The sequence below is a fragment of the Neopsephotus bourkii genome, unplaced genomic scaffold, assembly GCF_033783945.1.
Source record: "Neopsephotus bourkii isolate Nb327-2 ecotype Australia unplaced genomic scaffold, CSIRO-AGI_Nbou_v1 NB_1154, whole genome shotgun sequence".
NCBI lineage: Eukaryota > Metazoa > Chordata > Aves > Psittaciformes > Psittacidae > Neopsephotus > Neopsephotus bourkii.
Window position 1 is genome coordinate 3067290 of NW_026901640.1, and position 20363 is coordinate 3087652.

A 20363-nucleotide genomic window follows, 5' to 3' on the forward strand; every position below is an offset into this window, starting at 1 on the left:
TTCCTTCTCTCTGCTCCTCCCCAGAGCACCCAGCTAAGCTTCCTCTTGCCTTTCCTCATTCCCCTACACCTCAGCAGCACTCCCCCCCCCCCCATCTTCTCCCTCAGGACCCTCTCACCCTTCCGGATTCCCCACAAGGGGATTCCTCACACTCTCCTCAGTCCCCTCCATTCCCTCAAGGACCCCTCACCCAAACTACCCTAAGTCTACCCGCAACAGTTCCCCCCAAACCGCCCCCTGCTCCCGGCCAGCCCCTCACAACTGACCCCTGCTCCCGCCGCCCCTCATAACCGCCCCTGTTCCCGCCAGTCCCTCACAACTGCCCCCTGCTCCCGCCGCCCCACATAACTGCCCCTGCCAGCCCCTTACAGTTGTCCCTGCTCCCGTCACCCCTCACAACTGCTCCTGCCCCTCCAACCCCACACAACCGCTCCCGCCACCCCTCACAGCTGCCCCTCGGCCCCGCCCCTCCTCATCCTCCTCCCCACAACCACCGCCCCCCGCCCCTCCCGCGCGTCCGCGGATGGGGGGGGAAGAGGGCGGCGAAGTCTCGCGAGAGGGGCGGGCGGGGGCCGCTGGCTGCGGGCAGCGCGGAGCGGCGGCGACGGAGCAGCCGGAGCCCGGTTGGCGCTGAGGGGAGGCGGCAGAGCAGGCAGGCGGTTACCCCGGCGCGGCCCGGCCCGGCCGAAGGGACCCGCTCCGCCGCGGCAGGCACGGCCGGCGCTGCCCGCCCTCCCGCACGCCGTGCCCCCGCGGCGCGGCCTGGCCGCGGTTCGGCGAAGCGGGGCCCAGGCGGCGGCGGCGGCGGCGGCCGCGGTGGTTGGTGGTGGTGGTGGCGGCGGCTGGGCGCTCCGCCGCGCCTGCCCTGCCATCTTAGGTGCCGTGCCCCGCCGCCTTTGTGCCCGCCGCGCCCGGGCACCCGCGGGGGCCGGGCCCGACGCCCCTCCGGGGGCGCCTCCCCCCGCGGGGCCGCCGCCCCTTGCCCCGCTCCTCCTCCTCCTCCGCGGGGGGCCGACCGGCGCTCCCAGCCCGGCTGCGGCGGAGGGTAAGGCGGGCATCGCGGCGGGGGGCTCGGCCGGGGCGGGTCGGCGGCGTCCCCGGGAGGGCTGAGGGAGGACGGTTGAGGTGGAGGGGAAGGGGGGGCCCGGTGGGGCCGGCGCCTCCCCCGCCGCGCTCTGCGGCAGTGCCGCAGGACTCGGGGCCGAACACCGGCGGGGGAGCGGGAGGCGAAATGGCGCTTCCCTCGGAGGGGCGGCCGCCGCCGGTGGGGTGTTCCCCGCTGTCAGGGGCCGCCACAGGCCTGGGGCTGGGGCCGGGGCTGGACTGTCGGCCCCACGGGCCAGGCGTGCCCTGCGCCTCGGTCCTTTTTGTCTGCAGGGCTCCGGTGGGCTTCGGTGGACGAGCCCGGAGCCCCCGAGGGCTTGGGGGGGTCCCTTGGAGACCGGCGGATTCCTGCTTTCCCCCCTCCCTTTTTTTTCCTCCTTCCCCCGAGATCCCTACCCCTCGCTCCTCCCCAAGCGGTGAGTTTGCCGTGTATATACCATTTTGTTCGGTGCTGGTGTGGGATTTGGATGAAAGTGACCTATTTTAAAGACCTTTTCTTGATTCCCCTTAGCATTGCATGTGGCGGCCGATTCCGTTAGCCAAATAGCGTTTCCCAACCATTTTAATTTGTCAGATTAAAACATCTCATGGAGGCTAGATTTCTGCAACCCGCGTGTGGGTATGGCTTTGGGAATACCGTTCCCCCTGCTTTGCTGCAAAGCATCTTTGGAGCCTTAGAGTTCACCTTTGTCACTGTGGAAGCAGAAATAAATAGAAAGGCGATACCTGGGCGCCTGGAACATGCAGTTGTACCATTGTGTTGGGCGCGGTACAAGAAATGGGGAGGGAGAGGGGGGGAGAGAACCAGGGATTAAAATGGTTGTTGTCAAGTGTAGATCTTTACATGCCTCAGGAAAAAAATGACAGAACGGTATTAGCCTGGAGGACTTGAATTTATTTTCTCAGGAAAAACCCTTCGTGTCGATCGTGCCTTGTCTCTGCTGCTTATCATGGCATGGAGTATTTCATTAGGTGGCATTTTAGTGGCTGAGTTGGTTAAATAGCAGTTGCATTAACTAGTTGAACAAATTATGTCCTTCACCTTTGACTGTTGCATTTTGAGAACCCTTACAGCAGTGTGTCTATGCATGCCAAGGGCGGATTAATAAGACGTTACCTAAGGTTTGGATGTTATTGATTCCTTACTATTAATGCTATTTATAGTGCGTTTGACATGGCTCTTGTTTTATGTATTTGGATAAAGGTTATCGGCTTGGAGTGCTTCAAATGGTCCCAAAATACCACCCTTAATACCACATATATATTTGTGTTGTGGAACAGTATTGTTGGATCATCAGTGTCTGAAAAATGCCTTTAATAGATAGCACAGCATAATAGTGAAAACATGGTGGAAAGCTGTTATATTTTGACACTAGGGAAGGTTTGGTTTCATGTTTCAGGATTCCAGAATAACAACTTCTGTTGCAATAAATACGATTTTTAGATCAATTTTTCTTGAAATTACTTTGAGCCTCCCTGTTCCTTGCCTTTGTGCCTGTTCATAGCGAGCGTGTCATAGTTTTTGCTACTTAAGTCCAAGGGCAAACCTAATCAACGACTGGTTTGAGCCTCTGTATTAGATTCTTCACAGCATTGGCCTAGTTCTGGCTGGTATGTTTGCCATTTTTAGGACTCCTCTTCCTTTTATCTGTAGACTGAAATACATTGATAAACTTGAGCCTTAATTTGTCCTTTGAACTTGAGAGAATGTTTTTTTCTCCTCTGTTAAGAATGTCTCACTGAAGAGAAAGTGATTGTGATACAAGAGCTTAAATTAAATTTAATCCTCTGGAAACACCACTGCCTGAAGTAAAAACTCCTTGGACAGTTTGATATTTTTCTCTTTTTAACTAGACTGAAATTAAGTGCTGCGTGTAGAGGACCAGATGTTGGCATTAAAATTATGTACAGATAAGGTGACTTAGGCCTCAAGTTAGGTTGTTGGAAAAAGTTATCTATTATATGTCCTTCTGTTAAATTCTGCTCTAAGGCTGGAGAATTTTAAATGCTTGCTTCCATGTGAATGACATTTCCATTTGTGCAGTGTTCGTCTTTGCCTGTCCATTATAATTCATCAGGTTTTGTCATTGGAATAACATATTTTTTAATGAGTTGTTAGCCTCAGTTTTTATGCTTGGTGGGACACATTAGAAGAGAAGCAAATATCACACTAATAATTACATCTTCAGATGTATCCTAGTAGTGGATTTCCTGTAATGAGGATGTTTTGTAGAGAACAATAGATATGGCAACGAATTCAGAGATTTGTTTTAAAGATGTTGTAGGTAGCTGACTCCGCAGTAGTGAGATCCACTTGGACACAACCCTTTCACGCTCAATAGGAGCATTAGGTGGTTTCCAGGTACTTCATTTTCAGGTGCTAAGTCTCTTTCTGGCAAAGACGGATGGACTATTGCTGTTGTCTCTCTCCTCACTTCTGCAAGCATATACTTCTGCTCTAACTTAATAGATACTACAGTCATTTGCAAAGTGTTCCTCATTTAAGTTTGGTTGGAAGTAAGAATGTTTTGTCAAATAAGAAAATGTCCAGAGTTGTTCTGGTTCTCTGTGATCCAGAAGTGGTAATAAGCTATGATAAATACCACTTGTCTTGTTCTATTCTCAGTGTATTTTGGAGAACACTTGCATAATCACTAAGATCCTATCTGAGAAGTATTTTCTGTTGTGTTTCTGTTCATATTAAAATCAGGTAAACAACGTATTGTTATGTTGAAGTGGGTGCTAGCAACTACAGAAAATCTTTGGTATTATGGGTGGGCTCTTGTCTTCTGAATTACAATGGTCGTGGATGGCCATTAATTTTTCTGTTCAGATATGCTAGCCAGTGTGAAGGTTTTTAGTTTTATTTCTCATTGTGAACCTGAAGAGTTTAACTTCAACTCTGGACTTGAATCACCTCTGAATTAGAGTTATCCTGGGTCTGACAGCAGGGTTTTAGTTAAGGGGAGCACAGATGTCCTCCCTCACTTCACAGTGTTTGAGACAAGCTTGCCTATAGCAGTACAGAGGGATGATTTAATATCTTCTGAGACTCATGGTTGTCCTTTTTTTATAACCCTTGAATGTGTCTTGCTCTTCTCCACAAACTGCTCATTCTTGACCAACGTGACACAGGATGACACCCTGGTCTGTGCAGTCTTGTGCTCTCTGGTGAGTTCCTGTTGCTCTAGAAGTTGATTCAGGTGTGTGGTACCATCCTCCACCTACCTTTCCACTTATGTCACTCTACTGGCTCTGGTCTTTGATCCTGTGCTGAGCCACACCAGCAGAAAGCTAACCTAAGGAAAAACAGAAAGAGTTTTGTGTCAGTTTGGTGATTTGGAATGGCTCAGTGCATGGTTAGGTGATGGTACAGACAACCCAATTTATATCAGTTTATTCTGCCATGGAACCACAGCTTGTTCAAAGAGACATGTGGAGACAGAGGTGGTTGATGGCACTTTTTCCTAAACATGTAGTAGTTAGGTTTCAGGATTCTTTTTGTTTTATTGTTCTTCAAGATGCTGAGGAGCTGTTCATCATACATTGATTTCTGTGTGGAGAAGAGACTGGAAAAAAATCCAATGGATGGAAGGTCAGAGAACCACTAATCCCCTCATGTGAAGTTCCAGAGGGAGCTCAGCTGTGCAGAGCTGTGAAGCAGAATCCTTCCTGTGAAAGCAGAACTTAAAATACAAGAACATGAAACTAGAGGTGAAGTGCAAAGTGTCTGAGGGGAAAGTGTGCCCAACATGGGAGGAGGAAAGGATGGAGAGCTGTTTAAAAGCACAGTTGGCTTTTAGACAGTCTTCCCTTCTCCTTGTCTAAGTGCTCATTTACAGTACAAAACATGGAGGCAGGAGTACTTTCTGAAGGCCCTTAGAAACACAATGGACGTTAGACAGCACAATGGGTGCTCCAAACGTGGTTTCTCAAAGCAGGTTTTAAACAAATACTTGGTGATGACTGGAATGACAGTAGTTTTTTAATTACCAAAGGGAAACCATTGAGAACTTTTAATAATTTGTCAAAAATTTAGGGCATTGTTACTCTTTATTATTATTTTTTACATCCTGCTAAATCCTGGTTCCTTTGCCAGAAGAAAAGGCAAGGTAGCCACTGTAAACATAGCATGAAATGGCCACAGCAGCAGTTAAGTTTTGTCTAAACAGAAAAGTTTCTCCAGTTTAATCAGAGCTTCCTGAGTCCAGATCTGCAGTCAGTTACACACCTACATTGCAGTTCAGAGATGAGTTTTTCCTTCTCTCAAGGGTATGGTGTGGACAGTCCAACAGGAGTTACAGAGATGATGGTGGCTGCTTAATCTGAGTGGACAGTAGCTAATAGTTTTGCCTGTTGTGTTGCTTGGCTAGGTACAGTTTTGATTTTTCTCTAGGGGTCACGATGTTGTGACAGCATGAGATTTACATATGGAATATTGTCCTTAGAATGGAAAAGGCTACAAATGGTTTGGTTTGGGGAAAACTTAGATCTTGAGGAAAGAAGTAAAAATCATAGCCCTCTGAAGCTGGCAGGCTGTGCCGTTTTCTGTGCCTGTGATCTTCCACTGACCCTTATTACACTCCTGGATACAGCCAGGCAAATATTTTCTTTAGAGTGAGATGTAATTTTATAAAAACAGTGTTCTCCTACGCTCATCAAGTGTAACGTGTTTAAAGGGCAGCCTCCTATCGGGATGTGGGTGCGTGCTGCCTGTGTGTTTAGTCGGAAGCTTTTGCTGCGTGTCAGTTATGTCAGGCCATGGTTGAAAAGGAAGTTTTGATGTTTAATATTAGTCTCAGGTTCTTGTTCATAGCTTTCAGACTGAAAGACAATGTGTGTTGCACCTGACTTTTTAAAATGTGAATAAGGTTGCTTTCAGCCTTTTGCTTAGTTAAGCTAAACTTCAGACTCCTCTTTTCTTCCCTTTAGTCTGCTGCCATTCACTGAGCATCAGCAGGCACAGTTTTTGAGGGGCTATATCTTTTAGGAGCAGTCCCTCTATTTGCTAGTTCAGCTTCAGTTCATTCTGGTCTGGCTGATTTTGTAACCTGGGGAAAGTTTTGGGATCCAGGAGCATGGGAAATTGGAATATGCGAATGCAAGTATGTTGAAAGGGTAGGGAACATTTCTTGTAACAGTTTTTGGCTTGTTCCCTGTCCATGTGTTCAGTCAGTTTTCCAAAGCATCCAGCAATCCTTCCTCTTCCCTGACATACTCAAAAGCAATAACAGACCCAGGAGCCTGCTCCCAGAGAATTGTTGTGTTGGGATTTCTTGGAAAGAATTGCATGTGGGGTTGCACATGTTTGTTATTTTTGCCTTCTTCCCCCTTCTTAATATGCAATTCTTACTTCCCACCTCAGTCCCATTTTAATTGATAACTGTTACTCCCTGCCCCAGCTGAGGAGATGAGAAAAGAGGTTATTTTTGCTAACATTGTTTCTCAAATAGGCCACGGGTGTAGGGTAAGTAGTGCAGCAACTTTCTCCATCAGATATTGGGATTTCTCAAGCTGTGTCCTGATGGCAGCACAACATGTTTCTGCTTTAGTTCTGCCTTGCAGTTGTCACTAGGATTAGCTCCTCCCAGTTCCCACTTCCTTGTAACCCAATCTGAATAAAGATCATGGGATTTGAATGTGCTTTACTGCTGCTGCTCTGCATGTTTGGGTTGTCTCCGAGTTCTTCGTACACTGTATGCCGTGATCTTTGCCTTTGGCTTTGCCCGTTCCAAGGAGCAGTTGACAGTTGTTAAAATCAGTTCTGGGCCAGCCATGATTCGATACGATTAAACTGTGTTAAATGTGTTCCAGAACTGTTTCTTGGCCTAGATAGCAAACTAGTTAAACCCTGGTTTTGAAATCTATTTATGTGTGATTTGACTGCATACCCCTAGGTGAGCTGTCATCTTCTTCAAGGGTCAGAGCACAAGATCTAGGCATAGCACGTGATCATCGTTAAATCCACCTTTAAATCCACCACCCTCCCACGTTTCCCTGGGCTTTTTTATTACCCTTTGCATACTCAAGTCTTGTCTTGGGAATTATGTACCATGCTAATTGTAGTAATGCAGTTTCACCACCCATAAAGACTAACTGTTGCAGTGATATGATTTTCCCTGGCATCAGATGAACTGGTACGAACCCCACTTTCTACTTGCTCAGTACATCCTAGTACACAGGCAAGCTCCTAGACTGAGGTTTCTATGAAGGCTTGCAACTTTAATTAAAAAAGAGGGTAACTTAGGCCTTGACAAAGTTTCATGCTGGCTTCTAGAAGTGCATATCAAAGTTGGGAAGGAAATAATGATATGTTTCAGAAGCAGGGCCTTGCTAAGAATGCCAGGCTCCATTTTTATTAAGGTTAATTGCCATATAAGCAAACCCTGAACTCTTACCTGGGTTTTTGGCTTAATTTTCCTTCTTCCCTTTGCACACAAAACCCCCTCTAACCCATGCTTTGAAGTATTTAAAACTAGGTTAGTCTCTGGCTGGAGGTGTGTGGTAGAACCTCCTGTTAATTCTTGCTGGGACCTGCCCGTTTTGCAGCAAGAATGCAGGCGAACCCATCCGAATGCTGATCATCTGTCCTTTGTGGAGGATGGAAGATTATTTTTTCACTTCATTTGACACAGTACATAGGTGAAGAATTTTAGGGCATCTCTGACCCAAAAGCCACGTCAGGCACCCAGAGCCTTACAAGGAATGTGCCCATGGAGGGGGAGGAGTGCTTAGTATCAGGATGCTTGGTGTGAGTTCAGTTGATTGAATAGCTATCACTGGAAATACTTCCTTCTCCCACTCTCAGGTGTTGCTGTGAGCTCCTAGCTCACAAGTTGACCATGTTCTTACCTGATCAGCCTACACAGCAGTCCCAAACTGACCAGTCTTCCAAATTTCGCTGTTGCTGACTGCGAAGACAGAGTGCAGGGTTCCAAACTCTTCCAATAACCTGTGCTTAAAGAGGGGTCAATATATGTGTGCTTTTAAACCAAAATAAAATGTTCCAGAAGCAGCAAGTTCTCATCCTCGCCATTACCTTTGATTTCATTGCAGTACTACTGTTATAGATTTGTTTATGAAAACAAGACTGGGTAAAAGATTTGTTCCTGATTTGACAATCACAAGTAGAGCACTTTGGATACTAGAGTAACATGAAAATAGTTTACTTATAAAGAATGTGATTTACCTGCACTGGCTCATAAGAAGTCACAAAGCCATAAAGAACATTTAAAGAATTATTTACTCGTTTATTGAAAAGTCCTTTTCCAAAATACTTTAATGGTAGATGCTTTTTCTGAAGTAGCTTCTCCCTCTTGAAAATAAGAATTCACACATTATAAGTACCTTGTATTTCCCCTGCTGCAGGAGTTGGTGATTGTGGGTGACTGCAAGCAGGCCAACACCTGGGCTCCAGAGTCTTTCCACAGTGGCTGGTCCAGCACCAGGGTGTTTGATCCTTATTTGAATAGTCTTCCCATCGCACACCCTGGTACTGAAAACTAATTACTGTAGTGACTATAAAGTGGTATAATCACTGTGCTGCTTGTAGGTATTACAAATATTTTTATGTTTAAATAGAAATAGCTATCATTAGTATGATGAGAAATGAAATATTAGTACACAAATAGAAATCTAAGTAAGCTATAACACAGATTATTTTACCTATGTGATGTTTTTATACTTTTCTCTGAGTTGGCAAGATAATAATAGTAATTCCCAGTTCTGAATTTCATCCATAAATCTCAAAGTATTTTAAATGGGTGATGAATGCACATTTATTTTTCACACTTAAAAGGTGGAGATGCTGAAGTAGAGGTAGAGGAGTGATATGCCCAGCATGAGTGATGACAGAGGTAGAAGAATTTGTATCCTTGGTCCCCAGTTAACATCTGACTTCAGTACCCCCAGGTTGTAAAGCAGAAGCAGCAGTGTAGAAGATGCTGTGAAGGGTGTGCTGTGCCTGTGTCCCAGATCTCTTCCTGAAAGTCTGGCCCTGACCTCCTAATAATGCAGGGGATTGGGTTTTTTTGTTTCATCGTATGAGTACTATATGGATTTTTCTTCTCATAATGGCACTTTGATGGTGTTCATTAATGACTGGCTATGTCTTGCAATTCGTGATATTCTGTGTTACTATGATGTGCTGGTTGCTGGTTTTTGTTTTTATATAAATCTGAAAGGGCCTTTAATGCATTGTAAATCAGTCCCTGAACTTGATGAACAACAAAGTCCTTCCATTTTGGGAGTCAGTCACACACAGGGATAACTGAGCACATCTCACCTAAGTGAAAAATACTCTTGTGCATATATAATTGCAGGGCTTGGGGATTGTGTGGTCATTTTCATGGAGCTCTTTGGAGGCAAGAGTGTATCCTGTTATCCTGTTTGTGCAGTCTCTGCTGCTGCTCAATCTCACATCATCTTAAAGGTCTGGTTAGTGTGTAATGCAGATGTTTTCTGTAGAAACCTGAGTGTTGTCACCTGGAAGGAAGAAGAGCTTTGAGCCCCTGTAGCATCAGTAGTCTCTAAGCACTGCAGAGCGAGCCATTGCTCAGCTCATCACAAGTAACTTTCATCTGTTCTAGATTCTACTTCAGCTGTCTCTGCGGAGAGGTTTGCAGTGTTGGTATTCATTTAAGGCATATCTATGCAGTAAAATTGCAGGGGCTTATTTGGAAATAATGAAACTAAGGATTTTGTTCCTTCACTCCTATTATTTTAAAAGTAGAATACCCCAAAAAGCATTCAAACCTTGAAAATTGACTGCCAGTGTGAAGTGTTTCCTATTTTGAGACCTTGGTTTTCTGAGGGATTTTTGTTCAATGTTGCCACAGCCATGGAATATGAAATTTAGCAAGTCTTCTCCACAACATGCTTTCAGGTTTGGAACTAATGTTACCTGTGCTGGTTCATACCTGTTTATCATGCACATTGCAAAATCTACCTACTCATTTATATAGGTGTTGGGGAAACAAGGATGACAGGGACTAGTATGAGTGGTACGGAGCAGCATGAGTGGAGGGAGAGTATGGTGTGAGTTGTGATTCTTCTCGTCTGCTTATGTTCTGGTTAGGAGGCATCGAGCACCTGCTGATGTAGGGGTTTTCTAGATGTGATTTCATGCCTGTGATTAACATTTCTAAGGACATGACACATACGGTCTCACCACTAAAATACGTTCTGTAAATATGTAAACAGAAAATTACAGAGATGGTCACTGTCCGTCTGTCCTGAGGAGTCTCCAGAGGTAACCCAGCAGGACTCGGCATGCTCCACTGGGCCTGGCTGATAGAACAGATCAGACTGCAAACCTAGGAGTAGAATTCCTTTCCTGAGTGGAGTTACCACCTCCTTTGGTGCTTCCTTAATGTCTCGTTTTCTTTCTCTTCAGTCACCAGGACAGGAGATTGAGATGTTTGGGTACCCTGTTCCAGTGTCTTACCATTTTACTGTTTGAAGTCTTATAATCCAACTCCATAGAAAACTTCACCTGCTTCACTGAAATCTGTAATTACATTTTAACCAAAATCAACCATTTCTTATGCCAGAATCCCTTAAGGTGGATGATGAGCAATAATCAGGACTTCTAAGTTCAGGGCAGGTGTGAGATCCTGTAAGATGGAGTCTCCTAAAAATCCTTTTCTGGACAGACTCTGCAAATGGGACCTGGTTAGTTGATGTTATTGTTGGAATATTGTCCTAAGTTGAGGGCAAAGCTGTGTTTTGCTGCTTTGAGAAACTATTAGTATTCAGTCTGAATGGAGCGGGCTGCTAATACTGATTAGCTTGTGCATAAGGTGGAGATGGCAATCTCCTTAATTTCATATTTAATTACCCCAAAAAATCATAGCGAAGAGATACCGAATGATTCATTGTGCTGTTCAGTAGGAACCACGTGACCACAGGGTATTTAATTCCTTTCTATAATTCTTCCTTTTTTATTGCTGTTTTTTCATTGTTGCTGTTTAAAATTAAGTCATAAATTGTGAGGAGCAAGGAAAATGGTCATGTACCATCAAGTCTGGTGTCCAGAAGCGTTTTGGAGATTTGCTTCGAAGATTCTGCAGGTCTTTCTCACTTAAAACCTGTTATTTCTGAGCTTGCAAGTCGTGTTGAAGTGTTGAGTTCAGGTATTACACGAAGGATGAATCTCCTCATGACGTGGAGCAGTCGGTGCACATGTCCTGGCACGGGCCTCTCCTGAGTTCTAAAACATACAGACAAGGTATGAATGCCTCTTTACTGCAAGAGGCGTGTTCTTTCCCTCTGCTGGTGCTACCTTCTGCATGCTTACACGTCCAGTAGCTCCTCTGTCCCTGGTGCAGTATGTGCACGTCCTCTGCAGGAAAGATGCTTCTCGGGATTCTTACCTCATATGGAAGGAATAACTTTATAAAGCTTTTAAGTGAGAGGGGCTTTGGACAGGGGCCTGTAGGGACAGGCCAAGGGGAATGGCTTTAATGTGCCTGAGGGGAGACTGAGATGAGCTCTTAGGCAGAAACTCTTCCCTGTGAGGGTGCTGAGGCGCTGGCACAGGGTGCCCAGAGAAGCTGTGGCTGCCCCATCCCTGGCAGTGCTCAAGGCCAGGTTGGACACAGGGGCTTGGAGCAAGCTGCTCCAGTGGAAGGGGTCCCTGCCCATGGCAGGGGTTGGAGCTGGAGGAGCTTTAAGGTCCCTTCCAACACAAACCAGTCTGGGATTCTGATTGAATGAGAGCAGTTTCCAGTTTACAGCAACTTAAACATACTGTGTTTTATCATGGTAAAAGCCACTTGCCTGTATAACTCAAAGCCTGTGATAGAACAGGCATAAACAAGCATCAAACCATATAGTGTTCATGATACCTCTATAACTAAACACCTTTTAACTTGATCCTCCTTGACCTGGGAAGGATTGTGCTTGTCGCATTCCCCGTTTTGATGGGTACTGAAGGGAATATTCCTTTACTGCATGGCACTGTTACCCAGAGGTAATATAGCCAGAAGCAGAACTGCTGTCCGGAGCTGCTGAGCTGTGCTCTGCGGGAGAGCTGAGCCCTCCCTCCCTCCTCTTTGGGTTTAGGGTTTTTGGTGGATGTGATGTCATCATTCCGCGAGGTCTGCGCCTCCGCCGCGTCCTCCAGGAAAACAAAACAGGGGGGACGAGACCTGAATGTCAAATGGCAAACACAAGCAGATCTGATTCTCCCTCTCCTCCCTCCCCCTTTGGCTTTCAAAGGAGCTTTCAAGCTGACTTTATACAACAGGAATTAGCTTCATAGAGGAAAAAAGAAGGCGGGAGCAGCAGTTCTGTTCAGTTCTTACTATCAGGTTCTCAAAAATAACTTCTTCCTGCCTTGCTGGAGGATGTGATGTATATGATGTGCTAGATGCAGATATAGGGGCATTTTGTAAACACCAAAGTTCTCCTTGCTTCAGGGATCGTTTTTATTAGCAACCTTTCCCTATTTTTTAACCATTTTGGAGGTACTTAAAGCACAGCAATTTCTTGTCACTCTTGCATTGGTTTCTACCAGAGAACTATCCCATCCCCTTCAGATGTTTGTATAAGTACCATGGCAGTGCTAACACCAGCCTTCCACCAAGATTACTGTTGGGCCCTGACCAGCGTCAGGGGAGCAGCCAAAACCAACTGCAGGACTGATAGAACCAGGCTCATTTTTGTCCAAGCCTGTAGAATTTGAGTGTATCCGAGTTCTTCCTCCTTTATGGAAGCCCTTTTGTGGCCTAGCAGCAACTGGCTTTCATGCAGCTTGTTAGCTGCACTGGGCAATATGGTTCTTGTAAATACGGGCAGGTTTATTCTTTTTCAGGCTAAAGCTTTAGCTATTCTCACATTTAAAATGACTGCAGAATAACCTGCAGAGAGGTGGGTTTAGGTATTTGGAAGCTACAAACTGAGCATTGCTTGTGGGCCATAGAGTGGTGGTCTCTGAGAAGCTGTCTAGATGTAGTAAGAACTTCTGGGCACTGAGCAATGCTGGATCTGATACTCCTTGCCCTTTTGTGTTCAGGAACCTTGATTACTTCTGGTTGCTCCTTATAGCTGGGATCCAAAACGTCAATGCTGTTTTCTGGCATGTCATGTTGAGTTCTCCCTGTCCAGCTGGGCTGCATGGGTGATCTGCATACATGATGAAGGAGCAGCTCTCGCTGGTTAGTTGTTAGGGTGTATCTGCCCAAGGTATCAGGAGGTTGCCCTACTTTTCCCAGCTTAAAAATCCAAGACCCTTAGAATCTGTAAAATAGACACCTGACTTCCCCTTTGTTTAGGAAGCAGGAGCAGTCAGCAGATAATCTTCTTTAATAGCGGAAATGTTGCTCAAAACTTTACTGTTGTTTTTTTTCTCTTTCTCTTATTTGTCTATTCCTACTGACAAAAGGCATAATCCATTATTCCAAACTGTTGGAAAAGAGGTTTCAAATTGCCAGGTATGAAATTATGCCGCTCGCTCAGTTACCAGCAGGAAACGGCATGTGAGATGTTTCAAAACCTACAAAGGAGAAAGTTCTTTGTATGTGTGAATTTAGTATTCACAAAAGGTGTCAGATTGACAGCCTTGGAGATTGTGGAGATGGGAATTTTATTTATCCCTAGAGTAGGTGCTGTGCAGAACTGCAAGAGTGCAAAAATGTCCTGTGTTATTCTGCTGCAGCACTCTACCAGTGCCCTTCACAGGCAGCCTCTGGGGTGAGGAGCTCCTTTCTCTGTGCCCCTTCAAACAGTTGGTTGCCAAAGGGATGTGAGGGTGTTCTTTTGTGTGTGAGGTGGGTGCTTATCTCCTCAAATCTAAATAGATGTAAAGGAATCTGAGAGCATCTACCTCTATCCAGCCACTGGAGCAGAGACAGCCTGCAGCCTCCATGTTCTCCAGCTGTATGCAGCCTGGTAGTCTCAAGGCAAAAGATGTTAGCAATCACAAGTCTGTTATTCACTGATACGTTTGTGCTGCAAAGGCTTAACACGCTGTCTTGTGATAAATGTAACTTAGATTGAGAGACATGATTATAAAATCAGGTAAATAGAATCATAGAATAGTTAGGGTTGGAAAGGACCTTAAGATCATGTAGTTCCAACCTCTACTCTTTGTTTTAATAGACTGGGCACTGGGTGAAACTTAAAAAAGACGCACAGACCTTGTGTATTTAGTGGTTGGCATAAGAAATGGGATGTTAGACCTTTGTGTTCTTGCTGTGAAGTTGTGTGGTCTTGGACAGGTCATCCCTTAGTCATGTAGTTTATGTGTTTGTAAGATAAGGATGTTTGTTGCAGCTCTCTATGTACTTAGCAAATACCAGGGCTTTTTAGGCCTTGGTAATGAAAGTATAGCCAGATGTGACATTGTGAGTTTTGGCTGTTGAAGAATATCCTCTTGAGAGAAAGAAGGGAAACGGAGCAACCTTTGGTCTTCCCACATGTTTCCAGACCCAGCATAAGACCTGAGAAATGCCACAGTGAATGGAGACATTGAAGGTGCAGTCCTTACACCCTGTTGAGACAGTTGGCCAGTGTCAGTCATGCAGAGCTGTGTCCTGAAGGCTGTGAAACCGCCATGCTGAGCTGTGATTTGCTTTCTCCATCCTGATGGACAATACATGGTTTGAATCCCAAGGACTGGTAACATTTCAGCTTTAGAATGAGTGGTCTTTATTTCAGGGAAATGCTTTTCTTCTACTTTTCACCAACAATTAAATCCCATCAACCCCAGTGCAAACCAGCACTTGTGTCTTAAAAGGAAAACCTCTTCTTAAAGGCTTCTGCTGTTCACCAGGACAAAATTCTAGTGCAGTTTCTCAGTGCAAACTGTCTGTGGCATGATGAAAACTAAACTGTGTAGTTATCATTAATGAAGACGTTCTTTAGATAACAGCTGATTGTCTTCTCATGTTCTTTTACTTTTTAAACTCCATGAGCTTTCTTCAAATTCAGATGGAAAATGCTGCAACTTTTTCTGCCTCAGCACAAGGACTGCTCATAGCTGTGGATAAGGCAGACACTTAAATGCTCTAAGGAAGAGAACCATTTTAAGGGAACCTGGACAGATATGGTGACAGTATTGAAACTCTAATGCAGGCAGTTTCTCTTTTTCTGTCTGAAACTGATAAACTCTTTGGGGAAATAGGAGGGTGTCTGGGAGGTTCATGTGAGGAATATGCAGTGTTTTCTGTACGTTGTCCATGTGCTAACGTGGAAATGGAGAGGCAATACCAAGGCCTGTTTCTGGGGCAAGAAAACCCACAAATAACACCAAAACAAAGCAGCAGGTGATTTCCTTCTAATGTCCCCCTGGCAAGGTCTGTCCCACTGCTTTCCTGGGACTGTCCTTGTTCCCTGGTGCTTTACTTCTCTATCTTCATAGCCAGACCCCTGTGTCACCTATTTGTAGACCATTTTAAGTAAGTCCTTCAGACCATGCAGCTTAATCCTGCTCCAGCTGTGCCATGTAGCTATAGCTCTGGGCAGTAGTTTTTACCATCTCCATTTACCATCCTTCATTAGATGGCATTACTCTGTGCCTCTGAGTAGTATGGTTTGACCAAGTCACTGATTGCCTTCAGATCAGAGACTCCTCACAACACCCACTGCTGCCATCCAGCAAGGTGCTGTGCTGACAGAGGCCTTCCAGCTCCATCCTGCCAGCAGTGAGTGCTTAAGGAGAAATGTGAGATTAATGTCGTTGTATTTTCTTTGGAGGCTTTATACCTTTACAGGTCAGACCTGGAAAAGGCACCTGTCTGCAGCTCCCTGCCTCGCCTCATGCAAAAGCTGAGGCAAGAGTCCTTGAAACAGGCAGGACAGCCTTGTTTTCAGCAAGCCCAAGTGTAAGAGCAGGTTCCACCATATCTCAATTAACCTTTTATTTAAAGGCACAGAAAATAGTTTGGTCCATCAACTGAAGCAATCCAATTATTGTTCACCCCAACTAAAGGGTAGGGCTGGAAATGGTTGCTGATTATTTCTTTTCCATTCATTTGCTTTTGTGAATGATTGCAGAGAACAGCTGGATTAAGCAGCTTTGTGTGCCAGCACACAAAGAACCCGTGAAATATAAAGGTGTTTGGGTCTGTGCTAGTGGAATAGACCCATTTCTGATTACAGTTTTGTGTCAGATTTAGGATGGATGTGTTCCTATTTGAGCTAAAATTGCCTTTTCAGCCTTAAAACACTGTAATGCTTGGTTTGTACGTTCAAGAGACTTCAGTGCTTCCCTCCTCTCTTCAGGCCACAAGGAAGTGCTGTATTTCTCACTTAGTGTACAGAAGAAAAATTGTTTAAATACTCCCAGCAAGAGTCAACCTGGGCAGGGTGGACCTTGGGCGTTAAAACCTGCTTTGTGGGCCTTGTTTCTGAATTGTTCTTCCAACTATTTGCTTCAGGTGATGATGGTGACCTACCTCTTTCATCCCTTGTACTGAGGACAAGTCGTAATCCTGCCAAAACCAGAGAAGAGCCAGATGATTTTTGTTTAAGCAGGTTTTTGGAGAAAAGATGTAGTCATTTACCTTCTGTGTGTGCACATGATGTATTGACTTAACCTGTCTTTCTGGTGGAGAGACAGCCAAGCAGTAGGATGCTGAAGTCTGTGATTTGATGGGCCTTTTAGTAAACCAGAAGTAAGGAGAGATCTGAATTTCCTGGGTACATTCCAGTGCAGTGAATTCCACTCCTCACCTCTATAGTGCTTGCAGATGTTGGTGTTCAGAGAAACCACAACACTTGAGCATTCCATGCATGTGTCTTCCTCCTAGTGAGATATAGATAAATAATGATAGGGACAGGTAAAGCATAAAGGTTAATTTGTTTTATGTAAGTTCCATCAAGGTGGAGAATCTCTTTGTATTGCAAAACACCTCCTGGAGCAGGGGCTTTTCCTCAGTGGACCCACTCTTCCAGTGCAGTGATAAGAAGAGGGTAAACCAGTGCTATGCAGGGGGTTATCCTCAAAGAGCAGCTGAAGATGCTCCAGCCCTGGGCTATAGGAGATCAGAAGGACTTTTCCCTGCCAGAGAGGCTCCTCTTGTTTCCAGTTTCTAGGCTGTTGGGAATCTCTGTCCTGTGTTGAGTGAATCATTCCTGGAGAGCACCCAGGCAGTGTGGAGGAGGAAAATGCCTGGTGTGAATGCAGGAGGCATAAAAGTCAGATGAGAGAGGAGAGATAAGAATCCATCAGGACAGAAGTCTAGTGGCTGCAGAGGAATCAGAGAGGAAGGAGCTACAGCTGGTGGAGAAATGGAGCTAGAGGCTTGCAGGAGAGGTGACTCGGGGGCCTGGGAGATGGAGGCAGCAGGAGAAGATGAGTTGGCAAGGGAGATGGCAGTCTGAATTCTGACACTTTCTAATTCTGGAGTGCTTGCCTTTGTAACCTTAATAATTTTGTTCTAATAGACTAGATACAAAAATTGCATTATATGTTCTGAGGAATTAGGTTGCTATGGTGATGGGTATAGAAGTACATAAGAGGGAAGATGTCAGCAAACGGAACAGCTGTAATGTGGCACACGAACCTGTGACTGCCTGGGTTTGGGAAGCAGGCCTTTAGGAACTTCTGCTTCAGACTGAGCTCTCGCTGCAGGGATGCTTGTTCCTGTGTGAAAGTGACGTCAGAGCTTCCACAAGAAATCTTCCGGGTTTATGGAATTTCATATGGGCCCAGGATTTCTGGGTAGGCAGAGCACATATCTCACTTCTGTGCCACGGTGGGGAGGTCTCTGTTCCAGCCAGCAGCTGGATGTGCAGGACTAGTCGGAGCACAAGTGTGCGGGATGGGAGTGCAGTAGGCAGGCATCAGCACAGGAGTGAAAGCGATGGTGGTTGTCACACACCTCTTATGCTTTCCCCCATCTGCAGCAAGGATACTTTGGATGCCCACCCACAGATCCTGATTTTAGCACTACTGGTACAGTGTTTGCCATGCTTGGGGAAGGATGGGTTGTGGACGGGGCTGTCCTCCACAGGAGAGGGTCGATGGAGAAGTGATGGAGCAGGGCAGTGGCCAGGATGGAGGAGCTCTGCAGGTACAGTTCGTGTCACGTAGGTGAATGTTAGTACAGCACAGGGCCAACAGGACAGCATCATGTTGAAGGCTTCTTAAAGCCAAATGTGGTGTTAGTGGGTTAAGGACTGGCTGCGGGGAGGTAAGTTAGTGCTGTCAATGGAGGAAGTATGGGTTAAAGGGAAGCTGCTGATAGTTTCCAAGTTTCCTCAGACAGTTTTAAATGGTGTTTTGGGCTTGATGTACATGTGAAAGGACTGTAAATATGTTAATAGAATTTGCTGGGGTAAAGTTATGGGTGTCATCAATCCAAAGAAGGGCTGGAGTCTCACTCAGCAGGGTGGAATGAGCTGGGGGATTTGCAGTAGTATGGATGTAAGTGGGATAGCATGGAGTGCACAGTCATGCAGTATCAACAAGCATATCATAATACGTAAAAATACATATTGTATGTATATACTATGTAGGTGAAATACAAAAGTGTGGTTTATCAGAAATGGAAAGATGTTGAAATACTTGAGTATATCCACTGATATGGTGGTGATTCCTCAAGTTTAATGCTATATGGCCAGGAAATAAGCAGATGTGGACAATTTTGTTCAGGGATGTTTGAAAAAGACCCTTAATTAGGGAAAGATTTGAGGAAGGGCTGTTGGGATGTGTTGGAAAGCTATTTTTCTCCTGTATCATAAGGGAGACAAAACTGGCTTGCTTTTTTCAGCTAAGAGGCTAAGGGGACACATTAGATCTCTGTACTTGTGCTTATTCCTCAATATGGAAAAGGGAAGAATACTGTTTAAGGGCAGCGTGGGGAAAAGAGTAAGTCAGTGTAAACTGACAGGTAGTAAACACAAACGGTAAGACAGTCTAAATCAGTTCTTAAATATGTTCCTAATCAGAATGGGAGTGGGGTTCTGGAGCAGCTTTGTAACCAGAGGAGTGGCTTTAAGAAGTTGTCCAGAGTTGGTTATGTTTTGATGATTGGATTCTATTATATAGTTGCTTAAAATAGCAGGAACAGGAGTTAATAGGACCTTCAGTCCTGTGATCTTAACTATCCAGCTGAGCTATACTCTGCACCTGAACCACCACTACCTAAATTGTTTTGTATATTAGTTGAAATGAGCGTTTGTTTCCATGAAAGCAGATAAAACTCACCAAATTAAAAGGCTTTTAATCCTAATACATATTGAAAACTGTGCTTTGCTTGAAGTGAAAGGCAGAGAGAGAAGTAATCTAGACCTTGCAGAACTCACTGGTGAAGCATTCCTTCACGTAGGTAAAATAGGTGGGTTTTGATCTGTTGTTGTTTGCTTTTGGTTGTTTGACTCATCCCTTTGCTGTGTGCTGGTCAAAACCTTGTTCTGCTCAGTCATGTGGAGACAGGAAAAATAAATACTCAGCCTGAGCTGGAGTAAAACTGTACAAATTGCCCTGACTTTGGGGAATTCCAGCAGGAAAGGAGGTGCTCACAGGCTATAGAAATGCATGAAATAATAGCTCAGTAAAGGTACTCCACTTGTGGGTACAGTTGAACGGGGCTTGGAGCAAGCTGCTCTAGTGGAAGGTGTCCCTGCCCATGGCAGGGGCTGGAACTGGATGAGCTTTAAGGTCCCTTCCAACCCAAACCATTCCATGATACGATTATTTCTCTGCAGCCCTTTGATAAACCTTTTTCTGTTTGTGATAGCAGTTGTATATTTTATTAACCCATGTTAAACAAAATTGGCCTTTTTCATAACAAGGTGTGTTAGGATAATGCTGGTTTGACCCTGGAAGAATAGCAGTATAAAAACTGTCATCCAGAATACATCACTGGTCTGGTCCTACCTGCTGTTTCTGGCAGTGGTAACAACTGGATGCTTCAGAAGAGGTGCCAGGAGCCTTCAGGAATACCTTACCCGACCTGTCTGTGGATGTTCTTACTCCTGTGGATGTCTGATTTAAAAAGCAGTGTTTGTATCTCTTGGGCTCAGCACCTTGCAGCCATTTCTGCAGGTTAATTTTCCTCTTTATAGCTCAGTTGCTTGAATTCCTTCACTCTGTTATAAATATGCTGCTCTTACATTTTATGGATTCTCTCGTTTTTCTTGAAGCCTGAGCACCTCACATGGCCTTCTTGGGTATGATTTTTAGCTCTTACCCCTTTTCTCCTCAAGCTTAGGTCATCATCTTGGACATTTAAGATTTCCTATTTCTGAGGCCTTTTTGTACTGTACTTTGATTTTTATTGCTAGATGACAGTGAAGAATAATAGCCAGGA

The 20363-nt window shown here is 45.1% G+C and overlaps 1 protein-coding gene across 2 annotated transcripts in view; it reads left to right on the plus strand.

The window, feature by feature from the left end:
- Positions 1-865: 865 nt before the first annotated feature.
- Positions 866-20363, plus strand: part of TAOK1 (TAO kinase 1) — a 65085-nt gene continuing 45587 nt past the window's right edge. The window contains exon 1 of one of the 2 annotated variants that reach the window (XM_061363512.1): positions 866-1045. The gene's annotated coding sequence lies outside the window, so the exon portion shown is untranslated. The remainder of the gene's footprint in view (positions 1046-20363) is intronic. The other variant, XM_061363511.1, reaches the window with a different exon arrangement.